Here is a 16,044-nt window from a genome sequence, read left to right on the forward strand (position 1 = left end):
CCCATGGCTTATGTAGAGGTGAGCATACACCTGTTGTTTTTTTTTTGTGTTGTAGGTGGTAAACACAGATGATGTGAGATTAGGAGAGGATAAATACATTTGGGTATCATCTGCATAGAGATCATGAAATCCAAAGGAATTTATTAGTTTTTCTAAGAAGTGGCATGTGTACAGAATAGCATAACATCTAGCACTGAGCCTTGTGGTACTCCAGCTGGTAGAAGAAGTGGAGGTAGATCTAGAGAAATGAAAAGCAAGAGCAATTTCATAAGTAGAATAAGGATCAGGATAGGACTGCGCCCTGAACACCTAAGGATTGTAGCAGTTGTATGACAACAGTGTCAAATACACCAGAAATGTCCAGGAGAATTAAATGTGTGTAATGGCTATTGTCTCTTATGTATATTAAATTATTATATTTTATACAAATAGGGTCATTTGAATTTCACAACTAACACTGTTAAAATTCAACTGTATACTGTCTAAACTTCCTTCACCCTTCTCATTGATATTGTACCATATAAATTTTACACTTGTCATTCCTGCTGTAAACCTGGCACATACTCTAGTACTGTAGAACTGAGCGCACCTTGAGATGTGTTCGACTGAGCATATGCACATACAGCAATTGCTCTTTTTCATGCATGTTTGTTTTAACTTGAAACTACAAGCCCAGAACATTCCCTTACTGTACTTTCATTGTGACTACCACTGAATTCATGCCCACTTCTGGTGATTACATGCCCATTCCAGCCTGGTCTCAGCCCTCTAGTCTCAGAGCGTCAGATGTGAATTTAAAAAAAAAAACGTGGATTGCGACAAGATGCAAATATGCAGTGTGAAAAAGCGCAATTTGATACTGAAAAAAAGGCTGAAATTGTGTTTAAGACCGACTCTGAACAAGACCCTAAATGACAAGATATGTACCCATAGATCTTGTGTGGGGCATATTCATTAAACGTAAAACTTCTCTGGAGATAATTAGCTTTAGAACTCTCATGGAGTTCTAGCTAATTTATAGGTGGAATTCATCATTCCACCTCTCCATAAGTATCTATTCCGAAAAGCTGTCATTTTTGCGATGACAGCTTTTCGGGGAATAGATACTTTTCCCTGCCTACACTACCTTATCGCATCTGGAAACAGTGCTGCGCATGCGCTGTTACATCTGTAAAACCAGCGCATGCGCAGCACTGCCTACAGATGCGTTAAATTTCGTACCCCCCCCGACTTACCTGTCCGCGCAGCAACCTCCGGCTCCGTCCTGCTGGTCTGTCATGTGGTTTCCCAGCAGACCACACGACAGATTAGAAAAAAAAAATTTTTTTTTTTTGTCTAAACTTTCTTGTGCTCTGCTGGGGAGCACACATGTCCGACCAGCCTCCGGAGCCTGAGGACGGAGCAGAGCGCCAGAGGGACTCGTCGGGGGACCTGCACACGTGGATACGGGTAAGTTTCACCTGCTATACGCCACCTCACAGTGGCGAATAGTAACGGCATCAAATTCCGAAAATTGATAATTTTCGGAATTTGATGAACACCATAATTTCCACATCCCCATACTAATGTATGGGGAGTATGGAAATTTACGCAGGGGAACTTAGCAAGGAGATATCTGTGATATCTCCTGTGCTAAGTGGCTACATGAATACCAAAATAACGTTATTTAAGGAAAATGTCCTTAAAAACGTTATTTTAGTGTTGATGAATAGGCCAAATCATATAACCTGGAACATTTTGGCTTCATATAGCTTGTGGCACAATTTTGTGCTGATGCTACGTATTGGCTCGCTGGATCTCCATAGTGCCCATTTACTTCTGATCGTAAAGGATTGGATTCATACCACACCAGATGGTTGTCAGACTGGCAGTACATATACATGCAACAATGACGGCCTAAATGAATCCGAATTGGCCACCATTTCTGCATTTATGGCCACTTTACACTGCAGCAATTGGCTAAACACATTACACCATTTTTTTATCATAGGACTTCAAGTGATTGCTACCTGTGATTGCCTGGCTATAAATTACATTACATAAAGTGGGTGTAGTTGGAGAGGTGCAAATGATCACGTTTTGTTCATGGTAACGTTAGATTTCTATTCTGCATGTTGTGCATCATCAGTTTTCTCTTTAACTTAAAAGTCATCACATCTGTCATGTTAGCAATCCTCCTCCCCCTCCCCTCCATCTGCTCCAGTCCCTGCCTCCCCTGAGTCTCAGTGCTTGTTTTATGTGTGTGTGTGTGTTATACAGGCTGATGGACTCTTCCATTCCTCGTATCACGGTGATGCATGGATATACTATCACACTGGGATGATCGGCTTGGTTCTCAAGAGCTTGTGCACTTAATCTTATGCTGGTGATTTGCCCGGGCACAGCAGCCTCTGAAGGACCTCTCTGTATCTGCCTCTCAGTAGCACATGAAGAATAAAAAGGTGGATTTTGCAGAATTGTGGAATTCAATATTCCTTAGATCTGGTAAGAATCAGAATCTCTCTATCTTATTGTATCCTCTGTATCTATTCACTCAGGTAATAATACAACATATGCTCTTGTTAACCCCATAAGCACAGAGGCTTGTGCCAGGAGTGTTTGGAGTGATTTGTCTATTACAGTTTAATGAGTAAAAAATACCTTGTACTGTGCTGCTAGGACTAGTCTTTCGGAAGAAGTATATTGTACAGTGTTGTTAATTCTGAGAGTGATTATCTTAAATATGACTTTAACAGTGGTTTGTTCAGACATACAAATACAATGCTGTGTACATAATGTGTACAGTGCAGAGTCAATTGATAATTAAAGTTGACCCCTGAAGATAAAAATAAAACGGAAGCTTTATGCTGATATAGATATAGATATAGATATAGATATATATATATATATATATATATATATATATTCTCTTTCTTTAAATTAGGTCAGTAGTATGAAATATTAATAACATTTTCTATTTCAGTGCGTGGGATGGTTGAACTAGGCAGTGGGAGAAAAAGAGATTCAGGATTCATTTGTCAGTAGCTGGAGACAGGGGAGGTTGGAAGACAGTAATTAAAAATGTTACTAATTTATTTATTTTTAAAAAATATACCAGAATTTTATTCATTTAACACTAGACAGAAATACCGCTCTTGTGATTGTTTCAGCAATGTTTCATTTTACACATTAAAGGCACAGCATTCTAGAGCCAGTTACCTCCTCCCTGAGTGTGATGAATGATCCCTTCATTCTGTACCAGGTAACTACATTAATCAATGCTCACAATGCACCAAATACTGTTTTTAATTGCACTGCACATTTTATGTTACTATAACCTTGTACTGTAGGTTCAGGGGCAAACTCTGGATTTTGATATGGTAGCATTAAGCTTTGGTTTACAACAAAATATTCATATTGGACGTTTACACATACTATATAGCCGAACAATGAAAAAGAACATAGCAAATTCAAACTAGATGTCCAACAAGGAAATTGCAAAAAAAAACCAAAAGGCAAAAAGCAGAACATTCCAGTAGTATGAATACAGTAATACCAAAATATTAAGTATAATGTGATAGAAGTAGTAGGCAAATAGAAAGCATACAACACAATATCAGGAGTAATGGTGCAAGGATGCACAGGTGGGCAAAGTGAGAACGGACATAAATACAGAAGGAGAGGGGTCCATTATTCCCATAAGAGTGGGACTTTCTCCTGTGAATGGCAACAGGTGCGTGACATGCGAGCGGCCTACCCTACCTGCACCTGCAACCCCCAACATCTTACTGCTTTATGACCTTATGGCCTCAGCTTTTATTCTCTATTTTACGACCCTGCAAGCTTCATCTGTGGCCACAAACCCTTATTGTATAAGAGCAGGGATGCCTGTGAAGTTTATCGGCCCATAAAGCATAAGAATAAGAGTAAGCTTGTACTTCTCTATCATGTGGCCGAATCCACACCTCCTTTGTACATCGTGCAAGGAGGTCTTGCAGTGACAGCAGTACATGTGCGATCAGTGGAGAACATTGTTTGCACAGTCACCCTCTGCATACCTTCTCTAGACAGCATATAATCCCTATTCATACCCCTTGTACTTAACCAATGCAATACCATGGAGGTAGTACCACCTCACCTCTTGCAAAGCCCAATTGCCTCCCTTCTGGTCTGACCATTGACGGATGTGCTACTCAATACACATAAGAGCACCACACTAAACACATATAGCATTGGGCTGGATCTGAAACATACTAATATTACACAAAATTATCAAGGATGGCATGTACTGAGATGGACATGTGCATAGTTAGGCCCGGCACAGGGTAAGTATAGCTGGGTGGGGTCGAGGCTGCGGTGACCCGATTTATGCCACACCCATGTTATAGTAGAACTTGTAATCTATCTGTATATATAGTGGTTTATATACTGTACAGAGTTGATGATATGCATTATTTAGGAAATAATTAGACAGACTTATCTGATAAAACTGTTGGCACTTCCCAGAAGCTTTGCTTTCAGTCTTTTTATTCTCTGGACATTGGTACTCCCTAATTTCAATAAAGGATTGTGTTATGCTGGGTACACACTGAGACGAACGGCAATCAGGCGAGTGTCCAGGGACATCCTGGACATCGCATGATTGCTGGCACACACTACAGCTATTAATGAACAACGGAATGATCGCTTATTCCATCCTTCATTAACATGCATTAGGTCGCATGCAAAATAGTTAGGTTTGATGTGCAGTACATCAAGCCTGAAAATATCGCTAAGGACCGTGGACGCCCACATGTAGAGCGTACAAACTGAGTGATGTAGGCGATTTGTCGTTACGAACGGAAAATCGGTCCAACATCACGGCAAATTGGATGAAAAAGCAGCTTCTGTTGAATAAAATGATATACGGCAGCCAGATTATCGGCAACTGTGAGATGTAGTGGAGCGAGATGAAATACCAACCAATAAGCTCCTAACTGTCACTTTATTGGCTTTGTTTGAAAAATGACAGGAGCTGATTGGTTGGTACTTTATCACTTTCATAATGGTATAGTACATCTACCTCAAAGTTACACTTTGGCTTGCTGTGCTATTTTTTTGCTTTTTTTTTTTTTAACTCCACCATGTTACTCTTTACCACGGTTGGAGGTATTTTATTTTTTCTATTTTAATTATTTTAATTATTTATCTATTGGTGCTATGGATCAGCTAGTATGTTTAAACAGCCCCTGTGCTTCACAGCCATTGTGCGGTGTTGTCCATCTGCAACATTGTTAACTTTAGTAGACACATCACTGAGCCCACCACAGGGCCCTGCTTACATTCTGGACCTTATTCAGAGGCGGCCGTACGGTCTACGACCGCACGGCCGCCTCGATGTTTTGCCAGTGCGCATGCGCATGAGGGAGCCGGCTCCCTCGTGCGCATGCGTGAGACCCGCTATGACCGACAGCGCTGGTCGTAGCAGGTCTCTTTCCAAAGGGGGCGAGCTGTCGATGTTGATTGACAGCTCGCCCCGTTTGGAAGGCGGGCCGGGGGGGGGGCAGCCCAAATGGAGGCGTTCCCATGGGAACGCCTGCCATTTGGGGGAGGCCCCACTGACATCACTAGTGATGTCAGTGGAGAGCTTCCGGCTCTGACAGAGCCAGAAGCTCTCCGGGGCTTACGACAAGTGAGACCCTACCCTAGGGTCTCATCGTAAGCCCTGATGGTCGCGATGGTCTCTGACCATCGCGACCATCACCCGAGCGGTCGTTAACACCCACAGCCTAACGACCGCAACAGAGGCAGGAGGTCAGGATGCAAGTGGCCGCCCAGTTTCTGAGCGACCGCTTGCATCCTCCGACCGCCTCTGAATGAGGCCCCCTGTATCTAATGATAACCGACTTGGTTAATTGAGGCTGATTAGTGTAACGTTTTACAGTGACTATTGGTAGATGGACTAAGCCTTAAGTGGAGAGAGATAAAATACCAACCATTTAGCTCCTGTCATTTTACAGGCTGTGTTTGAAAAATGACAGTTAGGAGCTGATAGGCTTAGTACATCTGCCCCAATATGACGAGAAGCTTGTGATGTGTTCATTAGCCCCTGAAGAAGACAACAGGAGGTGGCTGAAACTGCACTTTGGGTGCAGTAAATAATGTTGCTGTCTGTTTGATTTAGAATAAACCCTGCTTTCTTTCATTCAATTGGTGTGTGCAGATTCTCCTTATTCCAAGTTCTGGGTAAGGTAAGTGTATACAGTATATAGACAGCATTATGAGGGTGAGGTAGTTGATCACCTGGGATGGATATAATTTACCTTACATTATTATTACTGATTGTGAGTAGGTAACCCCTGCATCGTTATGACTGCTCACATTCTCCCTATGTGTAATCTCTATATTGCTGTCCCCTAATTGACAGTTAGGACACAGGGACATCCCTGGTAACCCTCATGTAACCTTCCTGTACACGTTGGACAGATACAGAAATACAGGGTAATTTTATAGTTGCTTGGCGAAGTCGCATCCCCACTAGTACCGCTGTGTTACTAATGTATCTCGCAGTTGCCAATGTCATGGAGTCACCCCCATATCAGCAATAGTTTAGCACATGGTACCAGTTTAGCATGATGGTATATAGGACAGATAGCAGAAACACCCAGGGACACATAAAGCAGCCATAGCCCATGTATCAGTGAGCTATTGTGACCTGAATGATGTCTATACCATGTCACTGGCTATATAACCTCCTGGTCACACTGGGAGTCTCCCTGTTACTGCGATCACTGGAGAGCAGGATCACTGGAGAGCAGGCAGAGCTTCAGACAAGTTCTGTGACTACAGTCTGCTACGATAACATGTCCGTTTCACAGAGCGCTTAACCCGGATCCGTGGTAAATGCTGACACTCACATGCTGCCTGGTATAGGTTGAGCTGCCAGTCACTATCACTGATGCTCCCTTTTGATTGGGAGGAGGCTGCTCCTGATCTGCCCTGAGTATGGAGGAGCCGTCATCAGAGCGCATGTATTGGGATGGCAGCACCCCACTGTACCCGCGCCCTTTACTAACCTCCGCCCACCCCTCACAGGCTAGGATAGTGCTATTTGTTTCCCCAGCTTCTGGAACCTTGAATGAGAAGAATACCAAGGAGATTTCCCCAACCCTGGAGGCAGCGATGGGCCGAAGAATAACCAGCAGGGGGCAGTACAGAGACTGTCCTGGCGTTTACTTCTCCTGTGCACCACATCCGGTACCGGGTATAGTCCAGGCATCCACAGGTGAGCTCTTGCAGTTCCTGGGAGACTATGTCTGCCTGCAGTGCCCCAACTTTAGAGACCTGAGCCCAGAGAAAGTCACTGGTTCTGTGATGCTGATTCCTGGCTTCTGCAACACGGGCAAGAAGACAGCTTCATCACTCCAGCCAATGTGGTGTTTGGGTTTATGATCTGCAGAGAGGCCATTGGTGACCACCTGGACCGTGTGTACAAGCCACATTCCTCACCTGCCTCTACTTGGCCTACTCATGCATGGGCACTGAGACATCCTACCCACTGTGGCCCATCCTTATAGAGACCAACAGAGAGGCCTTCTGGCAGAGCTGTCTGACCATCACAGACTGCACCCTTGCCAAAATAATTCAAATAAACACTGACCCCCTTTACTTTACACAGGTGCTCCAGAATGTTGCGACATGCAGCATGTCAACATTTTAACTGTGTCGACGTCATAACTGTAGACATTGTTAATGTCTATTTTATGATTACATACCATATAAGTCTAAAATGTTTTACAGATGTACGCTGCTAAATGGACACTATGTTTCCCACTGTTGTGGTCCCTTAGGATATTGAATGGTGTCTCAACGTCATTCTGTGATCTAACTTGTGATACAGGTCACTGGTGGAGACTGGCGAGTCCATTCCGTCCAGAGGTTGTGATCCAAATAGCGGGTTGTAAAGCACTGTAGTGCTCGGCTCTTGCCAATTGAACAGATTGCGCATCCAAATACATGCTAATGACTACTCTAATCAGCTTTTTAGTAGCAAGAACATAAATATATCTTACCTTTTTCTGCCTTCCGGATCTCTGTTTTATCCCAAGCTGTGGCTCACAATATATTCAAAAGCATCCAATTCCCATCTTCCAGGATGTTTAGTAATGTTATTACTTAAATCCCACTTGTTCTAATTTGAAAAGAACGTGATCTCCACTCAACATGCCCAAACTACTTCTGCACTAAAAATGAGGTAATGAGACCTTGGATAAATACCAGGAGAGAGGGGCTGTCATCCTTCTTAAGTCATATGCTGAAATGCGTAGGCAGCAGTGCTGTTACTTTCTCAATCCCTGTAGTGGTATAGCGCACGCTGCCTCTCTGCTGAGATCATTTCAAGAACATTTAATCATTGAGAAAGATTATTCACAATTAGGACCAGCAGGATGGACCCCTTCCATTTCGCAGATAACTTGTTTGTTTATATGTTTTGTGTATATATTTTTTAATATGTTTTTATAGTAAATATCTATTTCTTCTAAATACTGCACTATTATCTATATTGGGATTCTACTTAGTACCAGAAGTAAATTGAAATTAAGCTGATATGTTGGATTACACATCTGAGGCTGGGGATGGATAGTACTGAGACAGACAGACCTCTGATTTCCCGTGTTTTAATTAGAGATGAGCGGTTCAGGTTCACTCGGTTATACTTGGGTGTCAAAACGGCATCTTTTTGGATATCTGGCTCTCCTGTGTTTTGGATAACCAATAAGATAAATCAGAACTTGCGCTAATTTGGTGAAAAGAACAGAGTCAAACCTAGTTTTAATTCACCAAGTGCAAATTCTGGTGCATGCAATGACGGTATTAAACCTTTTTAGTATATTTCACTATTAGGCATCTCTGCTGTTCATCCTTACTACTTCGCCACATGAAGTTTATTCTACTACTACTTTACAAGTTGAAAAAACAGGATGCATTGTCGGCAAATGAAATCTACCCATCTAAATGAATTTCTGCCGGCGGTTATCTATGACACTGGGCACTGCAAATCCCATCACTTACTGAGTCACTCTTTGGGAATGACAATATTCTCTTGAACTTCCCTTGCTCCTGCCTAATAATTGCCTAAAAGGTAATTATTGAGGCCACCAATTTGTGAATGATTGAAATGTCTTTCATCTGCCTAAAGGGGATATAGTCTGGATGCCAGCGCTGGAATCCTGACACCGGTTAAAATCCCGACACCAGAATCCCGACCACTGACATCCCGATGGTAAGTACTAGGGGGGAGGTTAGGTTTAGGCTGCAGGGGCGGGGAGGGTTAGGTTTAGGCAGTAGGGGGGTAGTGCTAGTTGGTGTCACACTGCACAGTGATGCCGCTGAGCTACATGGCCAGCGGAGCGGGGAAGGCGCATCCCTGCATTGCATACTGCCTTGCTCCGGTCCTGCATATGACCATTGTTTCCTGATTTAACAGTAGTCGTAGTCAATAGTTTAATCGATTTATAGAATAAATTTGCTGATATCTATTATGTGTCACAGCTCTCCCAGAACAGTCCCAGTTTTGCCACTGGTAATCTTATCAATAGCTATAAATATAAATAATATCCTGCTCTGCAAAAATAAGTCACTTCATGTGCTTGTGCAATGATAGGAATGACAGTTCTACTGTTTTATTTTTTAATATGGTAAATCGTCTGGGCCAGAGGGTTGTTCTGATACCTGCAACCCCTTTCCTCCGCACTCGCCTATAATATCATGCTTCTTTAATACTACTTAGGATTCACTGATCTCATTGCTTTTGCTAGTACTTAATTTCATATTGAAATGCAGTCTGAGTATACATGATGAGTATACATGATGAGTATACATGATAACTAGACTGGGAGAATCTCTTCTGTTTATTTCTGTCTTTGTGAATGGACATTTAACCCCTGTACTAACAATCCGGAGTGGAATTTTGCATTGATTTGCCTTCTGTTCATCACACTGATGGCTTGCAGTAAGGGTAATCACAAATAAAGCTAGATTTATCAATAGGAAATATCCCCTCTTCTTTTTTGCTGGAAATAGGGATTATTACAGCTTCTCAATATTTACCAAAAGACATTCCTTGGTGTAAGACATTTCTCCAGTGTTGCCTCACACTATTTGTAATATCGATGCCACCATAGTGACTATGGTGGAGAACTGTTTTCGCAACTTATTAAGTAATGAAACCTGAGATTTTCATTGTTTGTCAATAAAAATACACTGCCATCCGAATATGGCGTCATGCTTACCATCTGTGCCTCAAACATTTCCCAATGCCGGGCCGGGCCCATTACTTGTGTGGCCTAATTGCGGGAGATGTGGCCACGCCCCCTTAGAAGAGTAAAATAAAAAACCCTATTTGCGGGGCTGCGCACTGGGGAGGGGGGCACGGTGAGCCTCTCAGACTGGCGCAAATCCAGAGGGGGGCGTGATCAGTGTGAACGGTCCCCAGCGACAGGCAGAGATGAGACTGCTGCTGCCACTCAGTAGCCTCCCTGGTCTCCCACTGCAGCCCTGGTAAGAGGGAGGGGGGCGCTGGGCCAGGGCTCCTTCCAGGCCCCTCCAACAGGCCCAGGCCTGGGTAATTAGTAACTGCTACCCCCCCCTCGGTGCACCTGCCAAAGTGGTCTGCAAAAAACTAAGTTTGTGCTCTGCGAATGTGCTGCGTTATTGGCTTGCACATTTACAAAGGTGTGTGTGTCTGCTATTGCGATACAGAGGGACACAGATGTCCATATTGTACATATACCTCAGAAAGGTGATTACAAAACACAGGCTCTATATAATAATGTACTGTACATAGAGCCATAGTGGTCCAACTTTGGAGGAGATCAATGTCACATGTGATATTAGACTATGATATACGTTGTAGATCTGGTCACAAAAACAATTTTGGCACATAGAGAAAGAGCTATTCAATTTCTTGCCAATTACCGCGCATGTAATTTGCATCTAATTTGCCAATTTCCTGAAACTAACGTGTTTTAATGCATAGTACAGGTTTACCATTTGTGCCCCAATGTCGCTGGGCATGAGCTTCACTCGCACCACACTCCCATAACACGCCCAACCAATGGAATATCTTTGTTCGTCTGTTTATCCACCTCCCAGTCACCCACCGTAGTTACGGCCCTGCTATTGGCCACGGGCCCGTGGAATTCTGGGGCCCTTGGGCAACTGCCCATTTAGCCTATAGGTAGAGACGGCCCTGCACAGTCAAATGCATACTGTTAGACTAATGTCAGTGGGGTAGAAGGCTTCAATTGTGCAGGGAATGTGATTGTTTAAATTGCTACGTAAAATGGTGGCGCTAAATGAGTCAGTGAATAGGTGATTTTACATAAAATGACTGTTAAGCTATAAAGTTTGGTCAGAAATTGGCAATAAAATATAATAAAGAAGAAAAAAAGAAAGCATCTAATAGAATGCACTCTGAATCATATTAAAACTTATACTTTTATTGTTATTTATTTAAAATAATAATATGATTTAAAAATATTGGTGAAATATTAAAATATATAGATGTGTAAAGATCTGGAAACAGTGTATTAAAATAATTATATTAATACACTGTTTCCTGATCTTTACACATCTATTGGCCATATTCAATTTCTCGGCGAAACTTTTTTGCCGATGATGTCATTTTCACCGATTTCACTTATCCCCATATTCAATTGTAGCGTCATTTCGCCAGTGCGAATATGCAATGTAAAAGGCGAAAAAGTTTCGCCTATGAATACCCAGTGGAAAAAAGTGCAGAATTGCGGTTTTGGGGTGCAGAGGTGCGGAAACCACTCTGCACCCTTTGTACACCCCCCTTGACGCTAACTGCATCAAAAAACTCTAAAAAAAAAAAACACAAATGACACCCCAAAAAAGCACTTTGAAAATGTTGTTGAAAACATTCATGGGGGAGGTGTTTTTTTGATTGCAGGTGCTTGCTGAAGGTGCGTTTTTGTCGCTTTTCAATGCTTGACTCTAGCAATTTTTAAATATGCTTGCACCCATTTTCATGTACCTGAAATTGATGGGACTACTTATTTTGGCCAAAAAAAGTTGCTAAATGCTATTCTTCACAACTCTCCCAAAGACGCTAAATAGCTAATATTGAGACCATTTAAAGACCCCAGATACCTTTAGCAGGACTAATCGGGGGTACCCATAGTGAAACCCCACGTCAGAGCATCTTTTGGGGGGTGTCAGGTATATTTCCCCAAAAATGACAGGACTTTTTGCAGAATTCCTTTTTGCTGGGTCCCGTTTTTGCTGATTTGAAATTGAATACGGGGAATCTCGTGGACGAGCGCGAGAAGTTTTCGACCTGAAACCCTCTGATTACGGTGAAAAGTCCGGCAACTGACTTTTCGCTTCAAGCCCTATATATTTTAATATTTCACCAATATTTTGAAATCATAGTATTATTTTAAATAGATAATAATAAATGTATAAGTTTTAATATGGTTCAGAGTGCATTCTATTAGATGATTTCTTTTTTTCTTCTTCTTTGAAATTATTTGGTCCAAGACTCATAGCATCAGGGTAGCACCATATATCCATATCTGCACTAATATGATGAAAACTCTAAAAATATGTGATATATGATATAAGGATATAGAACCAATAGTTATTACATGTCCCTTAAACACTGGTGCAGGATTGTTTTAATGTAAATTGAAAATAAAATAAAGGCTTAATGTAGGTTGCACAAAGCCAAATCATTCTTAAACGTGTAATATTTTTATTAACTTGCATTTGTTTGGGGTGAGAGCACCTTATTGCTGTCTTTCTCTGGCATGTCTGTGTGCCCCCAGCTTTGAAGTGGGCAATGAATGAGCAACCTTTAGATGATACAGTAAGTATCTATTTTGCAAACATAAACTCTACCCTATCTGTAGACGTAGGTCATACACAATCTCTGGCATATGGTAGATAGTGCTTACTGTATCTGTCTCACAACTGTTTTCTTCGAGGGTCTGGTCGCGGTGAGTCTTATGCCAGCGTACTCTGCTGCTTCGACTTGTTGATGATGGGGCCATTTTTGGAAATGGAACTTACATTACTGGCACCCCATTTGTCTTTCATCTGGCCGTAAGCATCTATAATAAGTTCACAGTAGTAATCAACTAATTAGTGTAACTGGGTGGCAACAGAGCATTTGCATGTACAGTATACTAAGCTTAGTGAGGGCATGTCAATGGCGTGTAGGTGGAACTGCAGTCTATGCAGACTTGTGCGTATGCGAAGAACATATGTTTTCAGATGATCTCTTGTACCAAGGATAGGGCTGTTGTGAGTGTACACTGATGATGATGGAGGCTATGAAAGCAGGCGTACGAGTAGGGGAGGTATAGTGGCAGAGATAAGTACAGTACCACATATAGGGCCTGATTCATCATGGATCGCAATTGCAACAGTACGCGGATTGGCCGATGGTACATACTGTGCATGCATCGCAGTGAGCGGGGAGTGTTCAAACACAGACAACAAACTATGGCCCTCATTCAGAGCCGCTCGCTATTTGCGGTCGTTCGTTCTAAAACAAGGGGTGGCTATTCAAATGAACCGTTCGCTAATTGCGGTCTGTTCACGCCTCTAAGTCTGAACGAGCGAGCAAAACTTGCGGTTGTAATTTTGAAAAAAACGCCCCCTTGCCGCTCGCACCATACGTCATGTCCGCTATTTATTAGATTAATCGAGTACATCGAACAGCGTATGAACTGCTCGCTATTCTTGTGGCTGGTTTTTTCAACCGCTATTTTGCGAGCAGTTCTGAGTAAAAAAAAAACCAAGTGACGTGGTCAATGACGCTGCTGTATTAATCATGCACACCCTTAAAACACCCGTTTTGACCTTTAAGCACGCCTGCGTTCGAATTCCACACCCCCGTTTTCAAGCACCTTCCCCTGTTACCACCCACATACGCCTCCTTCTGTCACTCAAAATAGCAGGCATTCGCTATATAGCGAACAAACGATTTTCATCCGCACTGACTGGTTCGCGCATGCGTATTAAAATCCGTACGCATGCGCAGATGTGCGAACATCGGTCAGAACGAACGAGCGGCCGCTTACGAGCGGCTCTGAATCAGGGCCTATGGCTGCACTGCTAGCGAGAAATTTGTTAACACTTGTGAATAGGCTTACACTGATTTCTGCTAGTGCAGCACATAAATGTAAACATATATATATTCACTGGCCTATTTCATCTGCCCAAGAGCAATCAATTCTCTCCTAAACATTGACATCATCATGCAGCTCTTTTACACTGAATTATTTATCATGCATATACCAAAGTGGTTGTTTCTTCTCTTGTGACAGAGCAGGTGCAATTAGGCTAAATAAATACAGCATACACATAGCAGGAGTCTGTCCTGACGTATTTCACTTGTCAGTAATGTTTTCATTTATACTTTACACCAAAATATTTTTCTGTTAATTTTTATAATTTTTTTAATCATAACTTTAAAGATTTCTAAGGAGGGATCAGAAAAATTACTGAATTGTACAGTCAGTAGTCACTGGGATGATTATGCAGTTACATTCATTGACGCATAGCAACACTTCATGAAATGGTTCTTGACACGGAGGGGAAATCGTGTATACGTTATCTTATATAAGTTATATATTTTCTTTGTTACACTCCTTCACATCCCTAGTGCTTTAGGTATACATTGTTTACATGTTTGCATTGTTATAACCTATGACATTGGTTGTATTTGTTTTGGGTAAAGTCTAATTGAATGAATAAAGTTCTTCACAGTGGTGGACTAGTAGATATGACAAGTTGACTTTGATCCATGTAATGTTTATATTTATGCTGACAAGCACACTTCATTCTGAATTTCCTGTATTGTATTTTGTACAATTTTTATTAGAAGTAAACTTTATTATATTGGTAGAAATAAATTTGCCAGTTGTGGCATCTTTTCTAACTAAGGGGCACATTTATCAAAGATCATTTGAGGTAAATTCCCCGAAAACACCTGTTTACCTCAAATACTTAGTATCCCCCGAATGTATGAAGGAGGGACCGCAGCAGGTATCTCCGATACCTGCTGCGATCCCTCCATTGCCGCCGGCAGCCGCCTCCCCCATAGGTTTCTATGGGGGATGCGAAGCTGCCAAATGTATCAATATTGGGAATGCTTCGCATTCCCGATATTGACCCCAGCAGCTAACGCCATCTGTAGATAGCGTTAGCCGCTGTGTCCTATGGGCACTTACCGCATTTGAGCCGGCGGAGGGATCTTCCAGATCCCTCCGCCGGCAATGGGCGCCGCTCATGTGCAGTCCGCAGGACTGCGCATGCGCAGTAGCCCGGAATGCGCTCCGGCCACATCGCAGGGACAGGCTCTTTTCGGAGCCCGTCTCCGTGCATGTGCCGGGTCATACATTCGGCCGGTATGATCGCATTTTGCAATGCGATCATGGGCGATACTGCATGCCCTGATCGCATTGCAAAATGCGATCCTTAATAAATGGGCCCCTAAAAGATGCCCTTAAGATGATCCACAAAAATTACTAAACTTACAGTATTTCATGTCTCCAAAAAATGCCCAAAAATTATTATGAGCACTTTTATACCCTTTTTCCCCACACACCTGAATATCCCGGCTTATTGCAGGTGACCACGCAACAACCCAGGATTTTTGTCAGTGGAAACGGCTCCACCCTGGTCCAGTCACCCGGGAAGCCAACCCTCCTAGCAAGCAGGGTTTTTCCCAGGAAGGACCCGGGCAAGGCTCAGTTTAAATGGGTAACCTGGATCATCCAACCCAGGACCCGTTTACAGCACGGGGAGAGCCGCATTTCGGCACAAGGAGATGATATTGGTGTGAATGGCGCAGATCCAGGAATAATCTGGGTCGGCGCTACAGTGTAAAAGTGGTGTGTCCCGGTTTGGAGCCATGTTCCAAATACCAGGTCAGACCCAGTCCCTTAGTGTAATAGAGGTAATATTTAGAAATGAATGGGTACATACATTGAAATGAAAAATGCTTAATTTGTTCCACTCCTAGCATGAACATAATGCATATGGTATCTA

The 16,044-nt window shown here is 42.6% G+C and overlaps 1 protein-coding gene across 2 annotated transcripts in view; it reads left to right on the forward strand.

Annotated features, from left to right (window-relative positions):
* Positions 1-2,288: 2,288 nt before the first annotated feature.
* Positions 2,289-16,044, forward strand: part of SV2B (synaptic vesicle glycoprotein 2B) — a 128,527-nt gene continuing 114,771 nt past the window's right edge. Inside the window, exon 1 of one of the 2 annotated variants that reach the window (XM_088452668.1) lies at positions 2,289-2,484. The gene's annotated coding sequence lies outside the window, so the exon portion shown is untranslated. Of the gene's footprint in view, positions 2,485-3,181; positions 3,242-16,044 lie in introns of those variants that run through there. The other variant, XM_088452669.1, reaches the window with a different exon arrangement.

This window comes from Taudactylus pleione, unplaced genomic scaffold (genome assembly GCF_031769625.1).
Source record: "Taudactylus pleione unplaced genomic scaffold, aTauple2 ptg000556l, whole genome shotgun sequence".
Classification (NCBI taxonomy): Eukaryota; Metazoa; Chordata; class Amphibia; order Anura; family Myobatrachidae; genus Taudactylus; species Taudactylus pleione.